Below are 16,597 nucleotides of genomic sequence, written 5' to 3' on the forward strand. Positions count from 1 at the left end.
ATCATTAGAATACAATACACACACAAAACAATCATCAGATATTATGCTACTTCTAGGATTTCAGCCGTAATTGAATAAAATCTGGTATACTCGGTATGATGTTTTAAAAGGCAATGACGGTCTTGCATTTAGAACTTTACTATTTGGAAGCCAATTGTTTATAAATATTGTTTTCGCAGATTTTATATCATTGACTTGCAATCGCCATATTTTTAACAAAGTTTGTATTGCGTTTAGGATAGCTTCGACTCTATCCACTGTCCACTGATACTGGCTGGATTTTCGTGTAAAGAAATAACCTTTGTGTCATCTACGTAAGTTGCTTTTATAACTTCTGGGGACATAGACAAATGCACAGTGCATACCAAATTCAGCACTGGAGCGAGGACATTGCCTTGTAGGACACCAGCCATAATTGGATAGAGTTTGGTATAATCATTATGATGGTTTACAAGGCAATGACGATATTGTAGGTAGCACTTTAGTATTTGGAAGGCAATTGTTTCGAGAGAATTTTTTGATTTTAGATAGGAGGCTATTATGTCAAACTTTGTCAAATACATAATAGATATTTTTAAAGTTTGCGGAGCAATATTTTCTATTTTTCAACATTGGGTGTATTTGCTAATAATTCCGATGGATTTGTTCACTGCTATCGTGCTGTGGTCAAAAGCCAAAACTGTGATTAAGTCTTTTTTTTCTTAGTTTAAGCTTGGTTATAAGACCTTTGTACCTTACTTCTATCCCCTATCCTCAATGAAGGCCAACAGTTTTCTCATTAGTAGTTTAAGGATATTTTCTGGTTCAAATCTCAGTTTACCAGTTAATTCACATTGCACTGGTATAGAATGTATATGACAGTCTCTTCTTCTACTTCGAATTTTCTGCCTCATAGTTTATACACCTTACCCATATTATCCTATATTGTATATATGTATATATCATTATAGGTCATATCTATTTTGTTATAGGTATCTTTTTAAATGGTTATTCCAGTCACCATTTTGGTGAGCGTTTTGCTCTCAGTATAAATAAAGACTCGTTTTACTTTGGGGTATCCATCCATCCAGTTTAACAGAACCTTTAGCCTACAACAAAGTAGTGTATTGACCTAGGCTGTAAGATTTCCTTAAATTACATGTTTGTGTGAAGACTTTTGATCAGTATCATGGGCAATTTTAGATCCCTCAGTAAACTTTAAGTTCTAATCAGTGTTTAACACTTTTTGTTCCCTAGATGGTATAATTGTGTTATTCTTCGCAGTGAAGATTATTTCTGGTGTCATTATATTTAAGTTCACTGAAAGATGATTCCTCAAGTATAGTGCCAATAGTATTTGTGTCACTGATATATAATTCAGCTTCTCAGTATTGTTTGCTTAAGTCTCAGGATTATACAAAGTCTACCGCCGAAATTTATAGCGCAGGAGACCCTGCGATAACCTCTAAAGATGCCGTTGATGTACTTTTAAAGACTATTATTGGCTGTTAAGAGAGGTCACCTAAGATTGCAAAGCCGTCTCTTTTCACCTACTGAAGTAGGTATTCGCACCTTTTCAAGCACTGAATTGTACATGTAACTTTTAGTCATATCACTGATGTATATAATCAACATATTACCTTTTGTTTTAGCTTTCAGGTCTCAGTGTCGCTAATGCAATAGGTTTTTATTAAAATTATTTTTCTTAATATGTTTAATATATTTTTATTAACTTTTTTTAACATAAATGGAATCAGACTTACTGGCCTGTATAATTTTGTTAAGGTATAATCTAGCTTTTCTGGTTTTTGCAGCCACAATCTCTCTTCTCCACGCTTTGGGAATATACCCCAGAGCAAGGTTAGCTCTAAATATTTTTATTTTCGCTTTCTCTTGGAGTAGCCTGGAAAATATACCATCTGGTTCCGCAGTTTAATAGGGTGTGAAAGTTTCAGTAGCTCATCTGACCTTGTGAGAACGAAAAATTTCTCCAGCCTGTCAATTTTCGTTGGGTAAAAGTTTCTTTTCGTTTGTCAGTTTACCTAACTTGGGTTTATAAGTGTTATATTTAAGAATTTTGTTAACCCTGGCACTGTCGGTACACTTTTAATGTTTTTACAGAATTATTACCGGGGTTTTTTTTTCGAGGATGGGATTATCTTATATATATATATATATATATATATATATATATATATATATATATATATATATATATATATATATATATATATATATATATATATATATATATATATATATATAATTATTAATATAAATTACAAGTAATTCCTATATATGATTCATTAACCAGTCACTAGAGAAAATGATTACCAATCGAGTAGGTGCATATTTTGTAATTTTGATAGTTATTTAGTCTCGTCCGAACAGGCTATTTTAGTATTAATAATGAGCAAATAATATTTTTATAACTAAAAAAAAAACTAATTTTTTACGAGAATAAGGTTTACCAAATAATCAGTTAAAAAGTTAAGATATATATCTTTCCCGACAATTTATACACCAACGAGCTAGTTGTAATTCTTGGCAAATTTGTTACAGGCCGTGCGATCGAAATGTGAAAGACGTGGAATTAATCTGTGCACGTTTCAGACGCGTGGAGCAACTGTGCCGACTTCCAAATTCTTTGCTCCAACAATTGGCCCTTTGTGGATACTACGAAGATCTGGAGAAAGGAGTTACACGTAAGTTTTACCACTTTTTTTGATTTTGTCCTTTCTTTCAGTCGAACGGGGGAAGGAAACATTCGGCTGGTGTAAAGAGATAAAAATTCTAACATGTGTGAGTGAAGGTTTTATCAAAACTGCTTGAAAATGTACGAAACTGGAAAGCATTCGGAGCTTTACTTTAAAAGAAACGATAAAAAAATTACCAGGTTTTTTTTATTTAACATTTAAGACAATGGATTAAACTGTTAGCCAAATTATTTTTAAATTATGTATAAAAGTATAATGTATGTCTGTCTCTCAGTTTACCTTATATGAATTACTACACCTTTCATCCGATCATAAAACATATATATATATATATATATATATATATATATATATATATATATATATATATCGAGAAAAGAAGTACGACCGTCAATCCAAAATAAACTAAGGTACACTCGAAGAGTGGTGGGTTTTTCGGTTAAAGTGGAGAAATAAAAGACAAAGAAGGTAGTTACTTCATCTATTTATTGAAGACGTTTCGCTTTCTGTTCAGAAAGCATCATCAGTTCATCTAAAAAGAACAATATGAAACCAAACATCCATAGAGAATTTAAAAAATGTGTGTTACCTTACAAAGACATGTAGCAGTCAATGATGTTAAAAATATGAAAAAGCTTACGAAACTGGACATTTAGAGTTCAAGTTGTATAAAACAATTAATTGAAACTAGGTATAGTTTGCAATTTAACAAAATTAGCACAGCATACATGTGATAAACATACATGTATATAAAAAAGTTATTATAAAAACTTAAGTAAAAAACATTAAGGTTAATTTTATTTTGTAAAGAACTAGAAAGATCATTAGAATGCACTTCCAACAATTTATTTATATACAATTAGATTTTAATTTTAACTTTAGGTAACATTATTGAATTATTTAAAATTAATATAGTAATAAAGATAAAAATGAAGTTACCAGTCTTAAGCTTACTGAATCTCGCAGGTAAATGAATTTACAGGTTTAACACCCACGCAAACAACGTGACTAGATATAGCCTTGAGGTTAAAATGACAGAACAGCAAGGCAAAATACCAACCTCTAATATAATAGAGCGGTACATTCCTAGAACGTTATAAATTTGGTTGACAACTTGTCGTTAAAAAGCCAAAAAATGAAAGCAAAAGGTGGTTAAGATCACCATTTACCCCCCAGTGATTGATTTGTTAACAAAGAACAAAGCATGCCACCTTCTTTGTCTTTTATTTCTCCACTTTGACCGAAAAACCCACCACTCTTCGAGTGTACCTTGGTATATATATACATTGATATATATATATATATATATATATATATATATATATATATATATATATATATATATATTGATATATATATATATATATATATATATATATATATATATATATATATATATATATATATGTATATATATACTGATTTGCGTCGGTTTTCTCTGTCGAACTGGAGGAACGAGTCTATATTGCAACAGTCAGTCTATTTGTATTATATGTCTCACTAATCAATGCATTACTGCTACTAAAAACAGCGAACAGTTCATTTATAACGTCGATAATGACGTAGTTTGGATAGAGGTTGGAGTGGAGGTTTGCGTAGGGATTAGCGCGGTGTGTGAAGCAGAGGTTAGCGCGAACATTTCTGATGGCAGGATTTTTATTGGAAGGTGGATCGGACGATATTTTTTGTATGAGAGGTCTCCATGTTTAAGGTAACTGGATGCCGTCATCTCTTTTATTAAGGCAATTTGGACTTTTTTCAATGACTACGGCTTCTCGAATAATGTTTGGTTAATAGAAGCAGATGGGACTATGAATCTCGAGTTTATTCTCGAGTCTATTAAAATTAATTTTGTGACCTGTATAAAGATAGTGTTGACCTATAGCTAAAATAGAATAGGAATTGCGAGCAAAAATGAGATAGTTGTAAATCCTTTTTTGGATTCTACGATTTGTTTGACTCATATAAGATAGGGGCTCTGCACAAGGAATTTCATAAACTCCATTTATTTGTCTGTAAAATTTTGAAAGATAAAATCGAAAAAAAAAATGTTAGACATACAATGTTTAATAAAAGATAAGTGGTCTTGCTGAGACGACAGTGTGAAGAGTGAAACGATATCGAAACTGAGTAGAAAGTCTGACGGTGAGATAAGGTATCGTTTAAGAAAAAGGATGAAGCAATTTCAGCGAGAGGATGTATTGTATATAAATATATATATAATATATATATATATATATATATATATATATATATATATATATATATATATATATATATATATATATATATATTATGATCTGCTTTCCGTGCTTATGATATGATGAAGTCGATTTTTATTAATTAAATTAATTAATTACTTTAATTATTTATTACAAAGCAAGTTAAAAATAAATAAAATTTCTAAGGGCTAAATTTTCTGTCATATTAATTACCTTTATTTCGTGGCTTCTAGCATTTCCTAGTTGCGTGCTTTATCCAGGATAAACAAGGGAAATAAATATAAGAAAACACAAATATTATAAAGCATAAAATACCATATATTTATTATACCCAATAAAAATCAAATATTATTTCTATCGTGTATAGCTTCTTTAGCGCCAATAAAAAAGAAATTGTTAATTGTTTATCTCCTTTTGAAAGAAATCCATTTAATTTACTTTTAAAATTATCTTATTCTGATGGATGAATTTTATTTTTAAAACAATTACTTTATAATTCTAGGAATTTATGGATAATTATTTATAATACAATACTAACAAATTAATGTCTTTCAAAAATAAATATGGTATGCACTATAAACAAACATTCTTATGTCACAAATAAGTCGACCAACCTTTAGTGCTCTGCTACGTTTTCAGACAGACGCCAATAATTCTCGTTGACTGTGTTATCAACCATCGGTCCCAATTCTTCAACAAACAGCTATGTTTCAAAACAGCATCAGAATATCTCCACCAATCAAATCTCCGACTCGTTCAAAATTAAAAACAGCAATCTTTAGGCCCAAGGATTTTTTCTCCTCGACTTAGTGCCTCGTGCTAATTTTATATAATAATTCTGTTCTTTACTTACAGAAACCGGACGCTTCTGAAACACAAGGAGTTTGGAATTCTCTACTTGGTTTCTTATCAACTTCCTCTATTCTGCTATCACCAAAAATAATTACACAACTTTTAATTGGACCCAATGGTAAAAACACAATACTCCAAACCTTTTCGTTCAAAATCCACATCGACTCCTGTTCTCCTCCCACGTTTTTTACGGCCAATCAAAAAACAACACTCATCCTTCCTACCATTTTCCAAAAATCCCTACTTTATTTACTATTAATAATCCACGTTATCGTACACACTTTGGGTTTTACAAGTATCTAGAAGACAGTCAAATTAGAAAAGTTACCTTTCATTTAAGTAATTATTCTTATCTCAAAATAAACATTCAAATTTTCTATCTATTGTTATCTGAAAAAAAAACTGTTATCTCTGATCAATCCGATGCATTGTCTATTTAAAACCACAAAGTTCCATGACCCATTGTTAAATGTTTGGGTTTAATGAGTTATACTTTTCTAAACAATGTTTACCTAATATTGTTCTGAAGCTATTTTCTTGTGGCAGTTTAAAGTAATTACTATTTAAATGGGAATAAGCCACAATTAAAGGTTAAATTACGTTTATTGACGTTTCAATTTCCACTTCGGAAGTCGTTTTTAAAATACTACGTTTGTATTTTGAGAACGATTTCCGAAGTGGAAATTGAAACGTCAATGAACGTACTTTAACCTTTAATTGTGGCTTATTTCCATTTAAATAGTAATTAATGTTTACCTAACTTTCTACCGATTATCAATACTTATTCTTAAAACGTAAATCACTATAAAAATCCAATTTTCTTTGAACGGACTTCTTAAAACTAAATTATTACATTTACAAAATTTCATATACAGGGCATTGAAAATTTATAATTTTGTAATTCTTACATGAGAAAAATTATTTTATTTTTAAATTAATTTTAAACTACAAATATATATACATATATATATATATGTGGTTTCAGTTGTTTTCCGGGTTTGACTCCGCGTTAAATATTTTTGGTTTTTAGAAAAACCATTGTTTTGACGACGTTTCGGCAAGGTCACACTTGCCATTGTCAAGTCAGATTCTGCTTCGTCTTGATGTTACAGGCGAACTGATTTCTCGGTCGCTGCACGCTGAGTTTAAATATCTTGTTGCGCTTCTTGTCATTGGTCCTGTGCGCAGAGTGGGCGTGGTCTTCTTCGCTATTTTAATTTTTACGTTTTTCTGCAGAATTGTTTTCCACGTATTTGGGAGTCTGGGGGAAAACAATTCTGCAGAAAAACGTAAAAATTAAAATAGCGAAGAAGACCACGCCCACTCTGCGCACAGGACCAATGACAAGAAGCGCAACAAGATATTTAAACTCAGCGTGCAGCGACCGAGAAATCAGTTCGCCTGTAACATCAAGACGAAGCAGAATCTGACTTGACAATGGCAAGTGTGACCTTGCCGAAACGTCGTCAAAACAATGGTTTTTCTAAAAACCAAAAATATTTAACGCGGAGTCAAACCCGGAAAACAACTGAAACCACATATAGCTCCCGCGGAAATTTCAAATTCAATATATATATATATATATATATATATATATATATATATATATATATATATATATTTATATTTATATATATATATGTATTTATTTATATATTTATGTATATATATATATATATATATATATATATATACATAAATCAAAATTCCAAATTTTTAAAAATATTTATTAATGGACTGTGAAATTCAAGCCAATTTACAGATTTCTAATTCACCACCCCTACAGAATTAACTAGGGAATTTATAAGGCAAACATTATGTTACAATACAGTCAAATTGCTGCAACCAGTACAATATAAACTTTCTTATTGGAAAACTACTGCGACGCAATTTATTTGTTATGTTATTACGCTAAGTTTATGTCCCAATACACTTATATTGCTGCAAAAAGTACGATATAAACTCCCTTATTGTAAAACTACTTAGACGCAATTTATTTGTGCACTTACGATGCCATATTAAACCCCAACTTTTATGGTTAGTGACATAATTGGGTTACACGATAGTTATTTAGCACTACAATATCATACTAAAATGTATGGCTGTAATCACAGTTAAGTTTTGTATATATAATACAGTACAAACAGTAAATCATAATAATTCAATTTTACAAAAGAATATTTAGATGACAAATATTTTGAATTGACTCTTTGGTCGCAATAAAGAAATCGGACAAATTGCCACTGTAGGATCTGATCGTACGTTCCTCCACTACATGTTAAACGGTTTGTCTTTTAACACTACAATCGCAGTTTGAAGAGGGTAATTTGCCCCATCTAAAAAGTGAGTCGGAGCTCCTGCCACAATTTGTTCTGATTCTGTTCAGTGTGGCCCAGTGTGGTCGAAACCCTCTGACTTGCTTGTGATACATAGCATATTCCAGATTATCTTGGAGTTCCTTTCAATTAGACTTCTTGCAAAATTGACAGGGTTGTTTTTTGAATGAAGTCTATTTATTGTGAGCGGAGCACAGGATCAGCGTTCATTTTTCTATACTCCCTTCTGGGTGGGAGTGTGAGGGGACTATGTGGCTTAGTGCTGTAGCCAGTATGTTGATGTGGCCTTTATTGTACCCGATATAATACGTAAAGCCATAAAGTTGGATGTCAACACGTTTGGTGTGCTGACTGTTGAGCCATACTAATGCACAGTACTCCGCAATGGGATACAGGAGTCAGTAAAGGGGCTAGGAGAGTTCGAGCCCAAAACAGGTCATTTTCCCATGTAAATCTCCATAAGAAAATCTAAGGTCCATTCTGCTCATTTTTGACGCTTTTCGAAGTGGAGGCGCGACCGCTCGTCGGATCGCGACGTATGAGGTGTCAAACGAACGGGAAGGGGGCGGGGAACACGTAAAGAGAAAAAACAAAGATGGCGGCATAGTCAAAACGGCACTATAACATATTTCCGGATCTATTGGTCCGATTGCAACGTATGAGGTGTCAAACGAGCGGGAAGGAAACGGGTAACACGTAGATAGAAAAAACAAAGACGGCGGTATAGTCAAAACGGCACTATAACGTATCTCCGGATCTATTGGTCCGATTGCAACGTATGAGGTGTCAAACGAACGGGAAGGGGACGGGGAACACGTAGAGGGAAAAACAAAGATGGCGGCATAGTCAAAACGGTACTATAACGTATCTCCAGATCTATTGGTCCGATTGCAAGGTATCAGGCGTCAAATGAAAGAGGAGGGGGTAATGAATCCATGAAGATGAAAAACAAGCAACAAAATGAATACCAAAACGGCACTATAACGTATCTCAGGGTCTATTGGTCCGATTGCAATGTATAAGGCGTCAAATGAAATAGGAGGGGGTAACGAATACATTGAGATGAAAAAACAAGCAACAAAATCAATTCCAAAATGGCACTATAACGTATCTTAAGGTCTATTAACCTGATTACTACGTATGAGGTATCAAATGAATATAACGTACAGCAGCGGCTTTCGCTGGAAATAAAACGAATAGGAACGTTTACCATTCTTACACTATGACCAAACCAACATTCATCCACTCTATAATCTCCACAGTAACACATGAAAAGTAACGAGCTGCATACTATCTTTTATACATACTACATAAAAATGTTAGCAAGGACAGTCAAGCAATAAGTAATGCATAAATGTAATAAGTAATGGGTAATGTAATAAGTAATAAACTGCTGTTAGTATCTAAGCAAAGGAATGATAGTAAGTTAACGAATATAGAGCCAACGTATAAAGGAACGTAGTCAATTCGGTTCAAACAAACATTTGTTGAAAAACAAAAATTTATTCTTAACGGCAGTCACCAACGTGAAGGTACGACTACACGACCGCCGGGAGAGGTAATGTTAGTATGGGACAAACAGTTAGTATGAATGAAGTCATTTACATAATATGATAATTTATTTAATAATTATACTTAACTTATTAAGATCAGCACATAATTTAACATGGTTTAGAAGACATCTTTTATTGATGGACATCTTTTATGTTAAGACATCGACACTTTGGTGTTAATTCATTAGTTACTATGTTGTATAGCGTTCAAATGAATTATTGGGGGCTAATAACTCTAGGTTATCTTTAAAAATAGGAAATTCTCCGACTCCTGTTTTGGGACAGGCTATCGAAGAATTGACTTAAATCTAAATCGAGGAAGACCAATAAGTTATCGATTGTCTTAGGAGGCTGCACGAACACATAGCTCTGGAGTTAACCAGAACGGTTCATTAATTTGCCAGTGGTCCATGATATCTTTTTAGTGGTCATATCTAAACATCTTTTTTAAATGTGCTAATCTTAAGTATCGTGATTTAGAAATAATATTTAGAAAATTAAGATCTATTACAATTATCATATAATATAAACAACGAAAAGCGAAATGAAATGGTGAAATAATGACTAATAAATTCTGAATCAGATATATTTTAAGTTGTAATAAATAAACCACGTTATAAAAACGACAATATACAATTTTCATCCATCTTAAAGTCAATCATCAAGGATAAATATTAAAATATGACTATTGATATATTAGATATATTACTTTGTGTTAATCAACATCCATCTTAGAATCAATTAAATAATGCCCCCACGGAAGTGTATCATATGACTCCGGAAGGTGATGTCTTTTAGCATCATTGTGGCTTAGCGCAATCTTGCTTTGTGTTATGGTATAAACATGGTGCTTATCTGAGCGTATTAGATTCTGTGAAGCATACACCTCTTTTAAGTTATCCAAACACTCTACATAGTCCTCAAACGTAATTTTAGTGTTCACCACAGATTTCTTTACCCCCTTCGCCTTCTTTGTCACACCATAAATTTTAATAATTGCATCAATCTCATCATCCTTATATTCTTCCTATTTCAACTTCCTCCTCTTTTCTTCGATCTTATCTTCTGTGATAACTACTTTTGTACATGTTAATTGTGATTAAAAAATATCATTACATGTTTCTCATTTAGTTCGTTATATATAGTTAGAGAAAGTAACAAAAACTCCATTTTAACGGTGTGAAATAAAAAAAAACTATAACGGTAATGTTCTTCTTCTTAGGGTGCCTGTCCGTTCCGAACATTATGGCTATGACTTTGTTGGTTGCTATACGGTATAGCTGTGTTGAGGACTTTCTATACTATGCTCTCAGGTTAGCAAGCGAGGATATTCTTCGTCCTGGGGCCCTTTTTCCTTCACTTTTACCTTGCAAAATGCAAAGTAGCTCGTATCTGCCTTGATTTCTCATTATATGTCCCAAGTACTGCAGCTTACAGCTCTTCACGATGTTGACCAAATCCGCATTTGTGTTCATCCTCCGCAGTACGTCTTAATTGGTGACTTTGTCTATCCATGGTATCTTTAGGATCCCTCTGTATGACCATAGCTCAAAAGCCTGAAGTTTTGATAAAGTTTCCGCCTTTAATGTCCACGTTTCTACTCCGTACAGAAGCACTGAGGACACATAACATTTAAGGAGCCTTATTTTTGTTTTTAGGGTAAGGTCATGGTTCTTGAACACAGAACTTATAGTCAAGAATGCACTTTTTGCCCTTTCGATCCAACATTTAATCTCTTGGGTATTGTCCCACGATTCATTGATTATAGTTCCCAAGTAACGGCAATGTTAGTTTAGTTTAAACCGTCTGACCAGGCAAATCTGTTGTGTTAACACTACATAGAATTTAACACTAAATAGAAAAAAAGAAGAGAATACTTACACAAGCAGACTGGGCGAGACTGGTCTAGTCAAAATAGCAAGAGATAAATCACCAGTCGGCAGTATCGGATGACCGCGCAAAAGATATAGTGACAACCTTCCATAGAGGTATTAGCCGCAAATAAATCAGCAGAATTGCTTATAAAGAAAACAAAGAAGAAGAACAACAAGTTAACACAACTTAAAATCAAAATAAAATACAACACAGTAAAATTTTGTAAATAAAATACATTCAAAAGAATGTAAAGTCCACATAAAACAATTAAAACAATAAAACATTCATATATCGTTTAACCAGTGGTTGACATACGCTAATGCTACGTCGTTGCATTTCGTTAAGTCTGGATGACAGTACTATTGCTTACAGTTTATGAGACGCCACTGCAAAAGTTGTCTCATTGATTGGATCACACCGCATGCACAGCTGTCATCTGCCTCAATGTATCCCCAGGATACAATGTTTCCATTCCGATACCAGCACACAGTCTATGACTATCTAGTATCACTCCGAGATGAGATACTTGGTGACTGGACAATGTGACTCCATTCCATTAAAGGTTAAGTTATTTTGTAGCTTCCCTGTTGTTAAGATTAAAGAGAGTAATTTGTGATTTTTGTGCATTTAGGTGCAGCTGATTTTCCTTAAAGTGTGTTGACAACGATTTAAATTCGTCCGTAAGATATTCTTCTATGTCCAGAACTAATTCATAAGCGATTTCACGATTATCGGTGTATCGATTATGATGATTTTTGTTAACAAAAGTAAATATAGGTGTATATGTTTATTATTCATATTTGAAGTACAAAAGGAAGCAAAACTTATGAATCTTAAAGTCTACCAAATGGTTTTGTTCTAAATATACTTATTTTTTATTTAATAATTTATCTATCACTTCCTCACCCACAAAATACAAAATCTTTAAGTATGACTATATAAGTTAAAAAACACTCGACTGAATAAGATAACACGAAACCACACTATAAGTGTATATAAGTCTTGCAATGATTATCACATCAAAACTGTACTCGAGGTGGAAAATTCCAAAATAAATTAGGTTAGTTTAACATAACCTAACATAATAAATATTTAAGACGTAATAGTACGTACTCTTCTGTACGTACTGGTATGTACCCCAGTGTACGTACTTAAAACGTACATTTTACATCATGTACGTACAGTACCAAAATTGTACGTATTCAAAACGTACTGTGCGGTTTGGGTATATATATATATATATATATATATATATATATATATATATATATATATATATATATATATATATATATATATATATAATATTATGATCTACTTACAATTGAAAAATTCTTCAAAAGTTATTGTACAATTCCCGTTATGGAAGAAAATTATATGAAAATATCTTGCTGGCGATGTTTTTTGTAATAACTTTATGGAAGAATTCCAAGAAAATATCTTATGAAATCTTATGTATTGTTTGAAATTTATTTCGAAAAGTTTATAAGCTCCACCTACCCGTGTAACAGAAGTACAAGTATCATTAAAATCAGAAGAAGTTTAACTTACTAGCGTATTAAACCAAGCAGGTAAAAATATTTAGAGTGTGGTAAATTTAAAATTGATATCGTTATATTTTATTAACATTACTTGAAGCAATTTCAGTTATGTAGATATTTTACACTAAACATTTTATATGTAAGATATTGTTTCTCTAACAATATAATCTCTGAAGTCTTTACCATAACCTGTTTACTTTACTTAAAATAAAGTTCAATGAAATGAAATGAAAACCCTACAAAGGGAAACATATTAGAATATATCTCTGTATATTACACTAACACATAAAGTTAAATCTAAAACTAATAAAATAACCAAAACTATCTCAAAATTACATAAAAGGAATCAATTAATTTCTATAACAACAAAAATCAAAACTACGTAAGACGCATAATTTAATTACTAAAGCAACAAAAATTAAAATTATTTAAGACGTATAATTTAATTTTTTTTTATATATAGACCACGTACTAAGTAACCTCTGATCAGAAGGGTTTAAATTAGGGACAGGTTCCGATAATTACTTTTCTACAGTCTATTTATTACCAATAAATACTGGCTACCCCGATCGATTAGGTAGTTTATGGCTTACAATTACACTTAAAAAAATATAAAAAATATATGCTTGTGTATCAACAATAGGCTTATTGCAGTGCAAAAGAAAATGTATTAAAAATATCTGATGTATTCCTTCACGGTGTCTTCAGTAATCCTTTCAGTCTACCTGTGGAATGGTGGCATGGAAACTTCACAAAATATACCTACAGCAACACTAAAATCTGTCCAAGTTCTATAACATAAGTTCAGGCCGATATCCCAACGAGGGTGATCTATACAAAACCAATTCCCTGATAACTTATGTTTCATTTTCGACCATATACCAAATACGACTGTCAAGATGACGTACCGCAAAACAACCCTTGTCAGATAAAAAAGGCTACCATCTAAATATCACTACTATGGGAGAAATTGGAGTAAAATCTGTTTATTACAACTGCTTTTGCACATTATGGGAGAGTGGAGTAATCTTATTGACAGAAATATTATTTTATTCAGATGATTGAATTTTTAAAACGTATCATTATTTGAAACCTGTTTCAAAGTATTCTTATTTTTCTTTAAGTGCCATCTCCACGACGAAGGTTGGCAATCATCATGGCTATTCTGACCTTCGAGGCAGCTGCTCTAAACAATTGCCTTGAGCTGTAACCAAACCACTCTCTCAGGTTTTTCAACCCGGAAACGCGTCTTCTTCCTACGCTTCTCCTACCCTCTACTTTTCCTTGAATTATGCGTCTTAACATGTTGTATCTTTCGCCCATCATCACATGTCCGAGATATTGCAATTTCCGTTCTTTTATTATATTTTCTATTTCCCTCTCTCTGCCTATTCTTCTTAACACTTCCGTATTCGTGACTCTATCTACCCATGGAATCCTTAACAATCTTCTTATTCTTATTTAGCCTTCATTTATCCATTATTGGACATCGGCCTCCTCCAATTGCTTGCACGCTTTTCTATCTTTTGCAATTCTCATCCACTGCTTTTCAGCTACAGCTATTATATCGTCTATCCATCTCTTTTTGTGTCTTTCCAGGCTTCTTTTTGTTTCTCGAGGTCTCCAGAATGTCAGTTTATGAGACCATCTGTTGGTGTCTTGTCTTGCTACACGTGCTATCCATTGCCATCTTTTCCATGATATCGGTTACTTTAGTTCCTCGACGTATTTTGTTGTTAGGAATTTTGTCTCTGAGGCTTATATTTAACATGGCCTTCTCCATGGCCCGTTGAGATACTCTTAATTATTGTTTTGCTATTTTTCTTGTTATTGCCATAGTTTCCAATCCATAAGTTGCAACTGGTAGTATACAAGTGTCATAGGTTTTTCGTTTTAAGTGTATTGGAATTTTTCTGTCTTTTAAAATGAAGCCCAACTTACCAAAAGCAGCCCATGACAATTGTGCCCTATTGATGTTATCTATCGTGATGTTTTCTAGGCTGTTGCTTAATATCTTTGTTTTGTTCGAGATTCATTTTTAATCCTACTTTGTCGTCTGTATTATGTCGTCTGCAGAACGCAAATGGTTAAGATATACCCATCTATTTTTAATCCCTTTTCGGCCCAATTTAGTTTTTTGAAGACATTTTCTAGTGCCAAAGTAAATAACTTGGGTGAGATGGTGTTGCCTTGACTCATACCTTTGCCAAGGTCTATTTTCATAGTTTCCAGATCATCATCTATTTTTACGTGAGAAGTCGTATCATAATAATCATCGTATATATTCTTAAGGAGGGTAGCATATCTTGAATCTACTCTGGCGTCGTCCAATGCTGTTAAGAAAGTTTATTTCCCATTTCTTGATACTGTCGAATGCTTTGTGATAATCGACAAATGCCAGATGTAGTGGTATGTTGTACTCTATTGTTTTTTCAATAACTGTCCGGATTGTTTGCAAGTGATCGATAGTGCTAAAACCCTTACGAAAGCCTGCTTGCTCCACTGGTATGCATCAAGCTTAGCTGTCAATATATTTGTTATTATTCGGGTTAGTAGTTTGTAAAGGTGTGACAATAAGCTTATTGGTCGGTAGTTTTCTATATTTGCGGTGTACCCTTTTTTAGGGAGTAGAATGACTTTCGCATTTTTCCATGCTTTTGGTATTTGTCCTTCCAATAGGAATTTATTCAGTAATGCTCTCATTGCCTCTTCTAATGCAGTGCCTCCCATTTTTAGCATCTCGAAGTAATTTTATCTTCTCCTGGTGTTTTCCCATTTTTCATTTGTTTTAGGGCGGCTCTAATTTCTGATGTTATTATTTCAGGGGATCCTCCGAGCCCAAATTTAAGATATGTTTTGTTTTGTTTTTAAACAATAACGGCGACAGTATTCAACCTTGCCTGACCTCTCTCCTTATCTCCACTTCTTCTGACAATTTTCACATTTGATCGTTAGCTATAGTATAGATTTGATATCCATGTTACATCCCGCACATCCAGATTCTTGTTTTTAAGTACTTCTATAAGTCTGTCATGTTTTACCTTATCGAATGCCTTGTTGTAGTCTATAAAGCATACATAAAGATCTCGATTAACATCCGAACATCTTTGGGTCAGCAAGTTAAAAGAAAATAGTGCCTCTCTTGTGCCCACTCCATTCGGAAATCCAAACTGGGAATCACTAATATCCATCTCCAGCTTAGCGTGTATTTTATTATGGATGATTTTTAGCAGGGTTTTTAGTATATGTGACATTAGACTGATCGTTCGTTAGACATTAGACTGATAATCACTACATTCTTTGGCATTTACTTCCTTTGTTAGACAAATAAATGTTGATGTCAGCATTTCACGTGGAATGATTCCTGTGGAATATATTGTATTCAGTAGTTGGACTAAAAGATCTATGCTCTTTTCATTGACCAGTTTTAGCAATTCACTTGGTATTTCATCTGGACAAGCAGCTATCTCTGGTCATGGAATAATTTTTCTATATATTCTTTCCAGCTTCCTAATTTTTGTT

At 32.9% G+C, this 16,597-nt stretch overlaps 1 protein-coding gene across 1 annotated transcript in view; it reads left to right on the forward strand.

Annotated features, from left to right (window-relative positions):
- Positions 1 to 2,581: 2,581 nt before the first annotated feature.
- The window catches only part of Epac (Exchange protein directly activated by cAMP), a 665,395-nt gene continuing 651,379 nt past the window's right edge, over positions 2,582 to 16,597 (forward strand). The window contains exon 1 of the mRNA XM_072525991.1: positions 2,582 to 2,684. The gene's annotated coding sequence lies outside the window, so the exon portion shown is untranslated. The remainder of the gene's footprint in view (positions 2,685 to 16,597) is intronic.

The sequence above is a fragment of the Diabrotica undecimpunctata genome, chromosome 3, assembly GCF_040954645.1.
Source record: "Diabrotica undecimpunctata isolate CICGRU chromosome 3, icDiaUnde3, whole genome shotgun sequence".
In the NCBI taxonomy this organism is placed as follows: domain Eukaryota; kingdom Metazoa; phylum Arthropoda; class Insecta; order Coleoptera; family Chrysomelidae; genus Diabrotica; species Diabrotica undecimpunctata.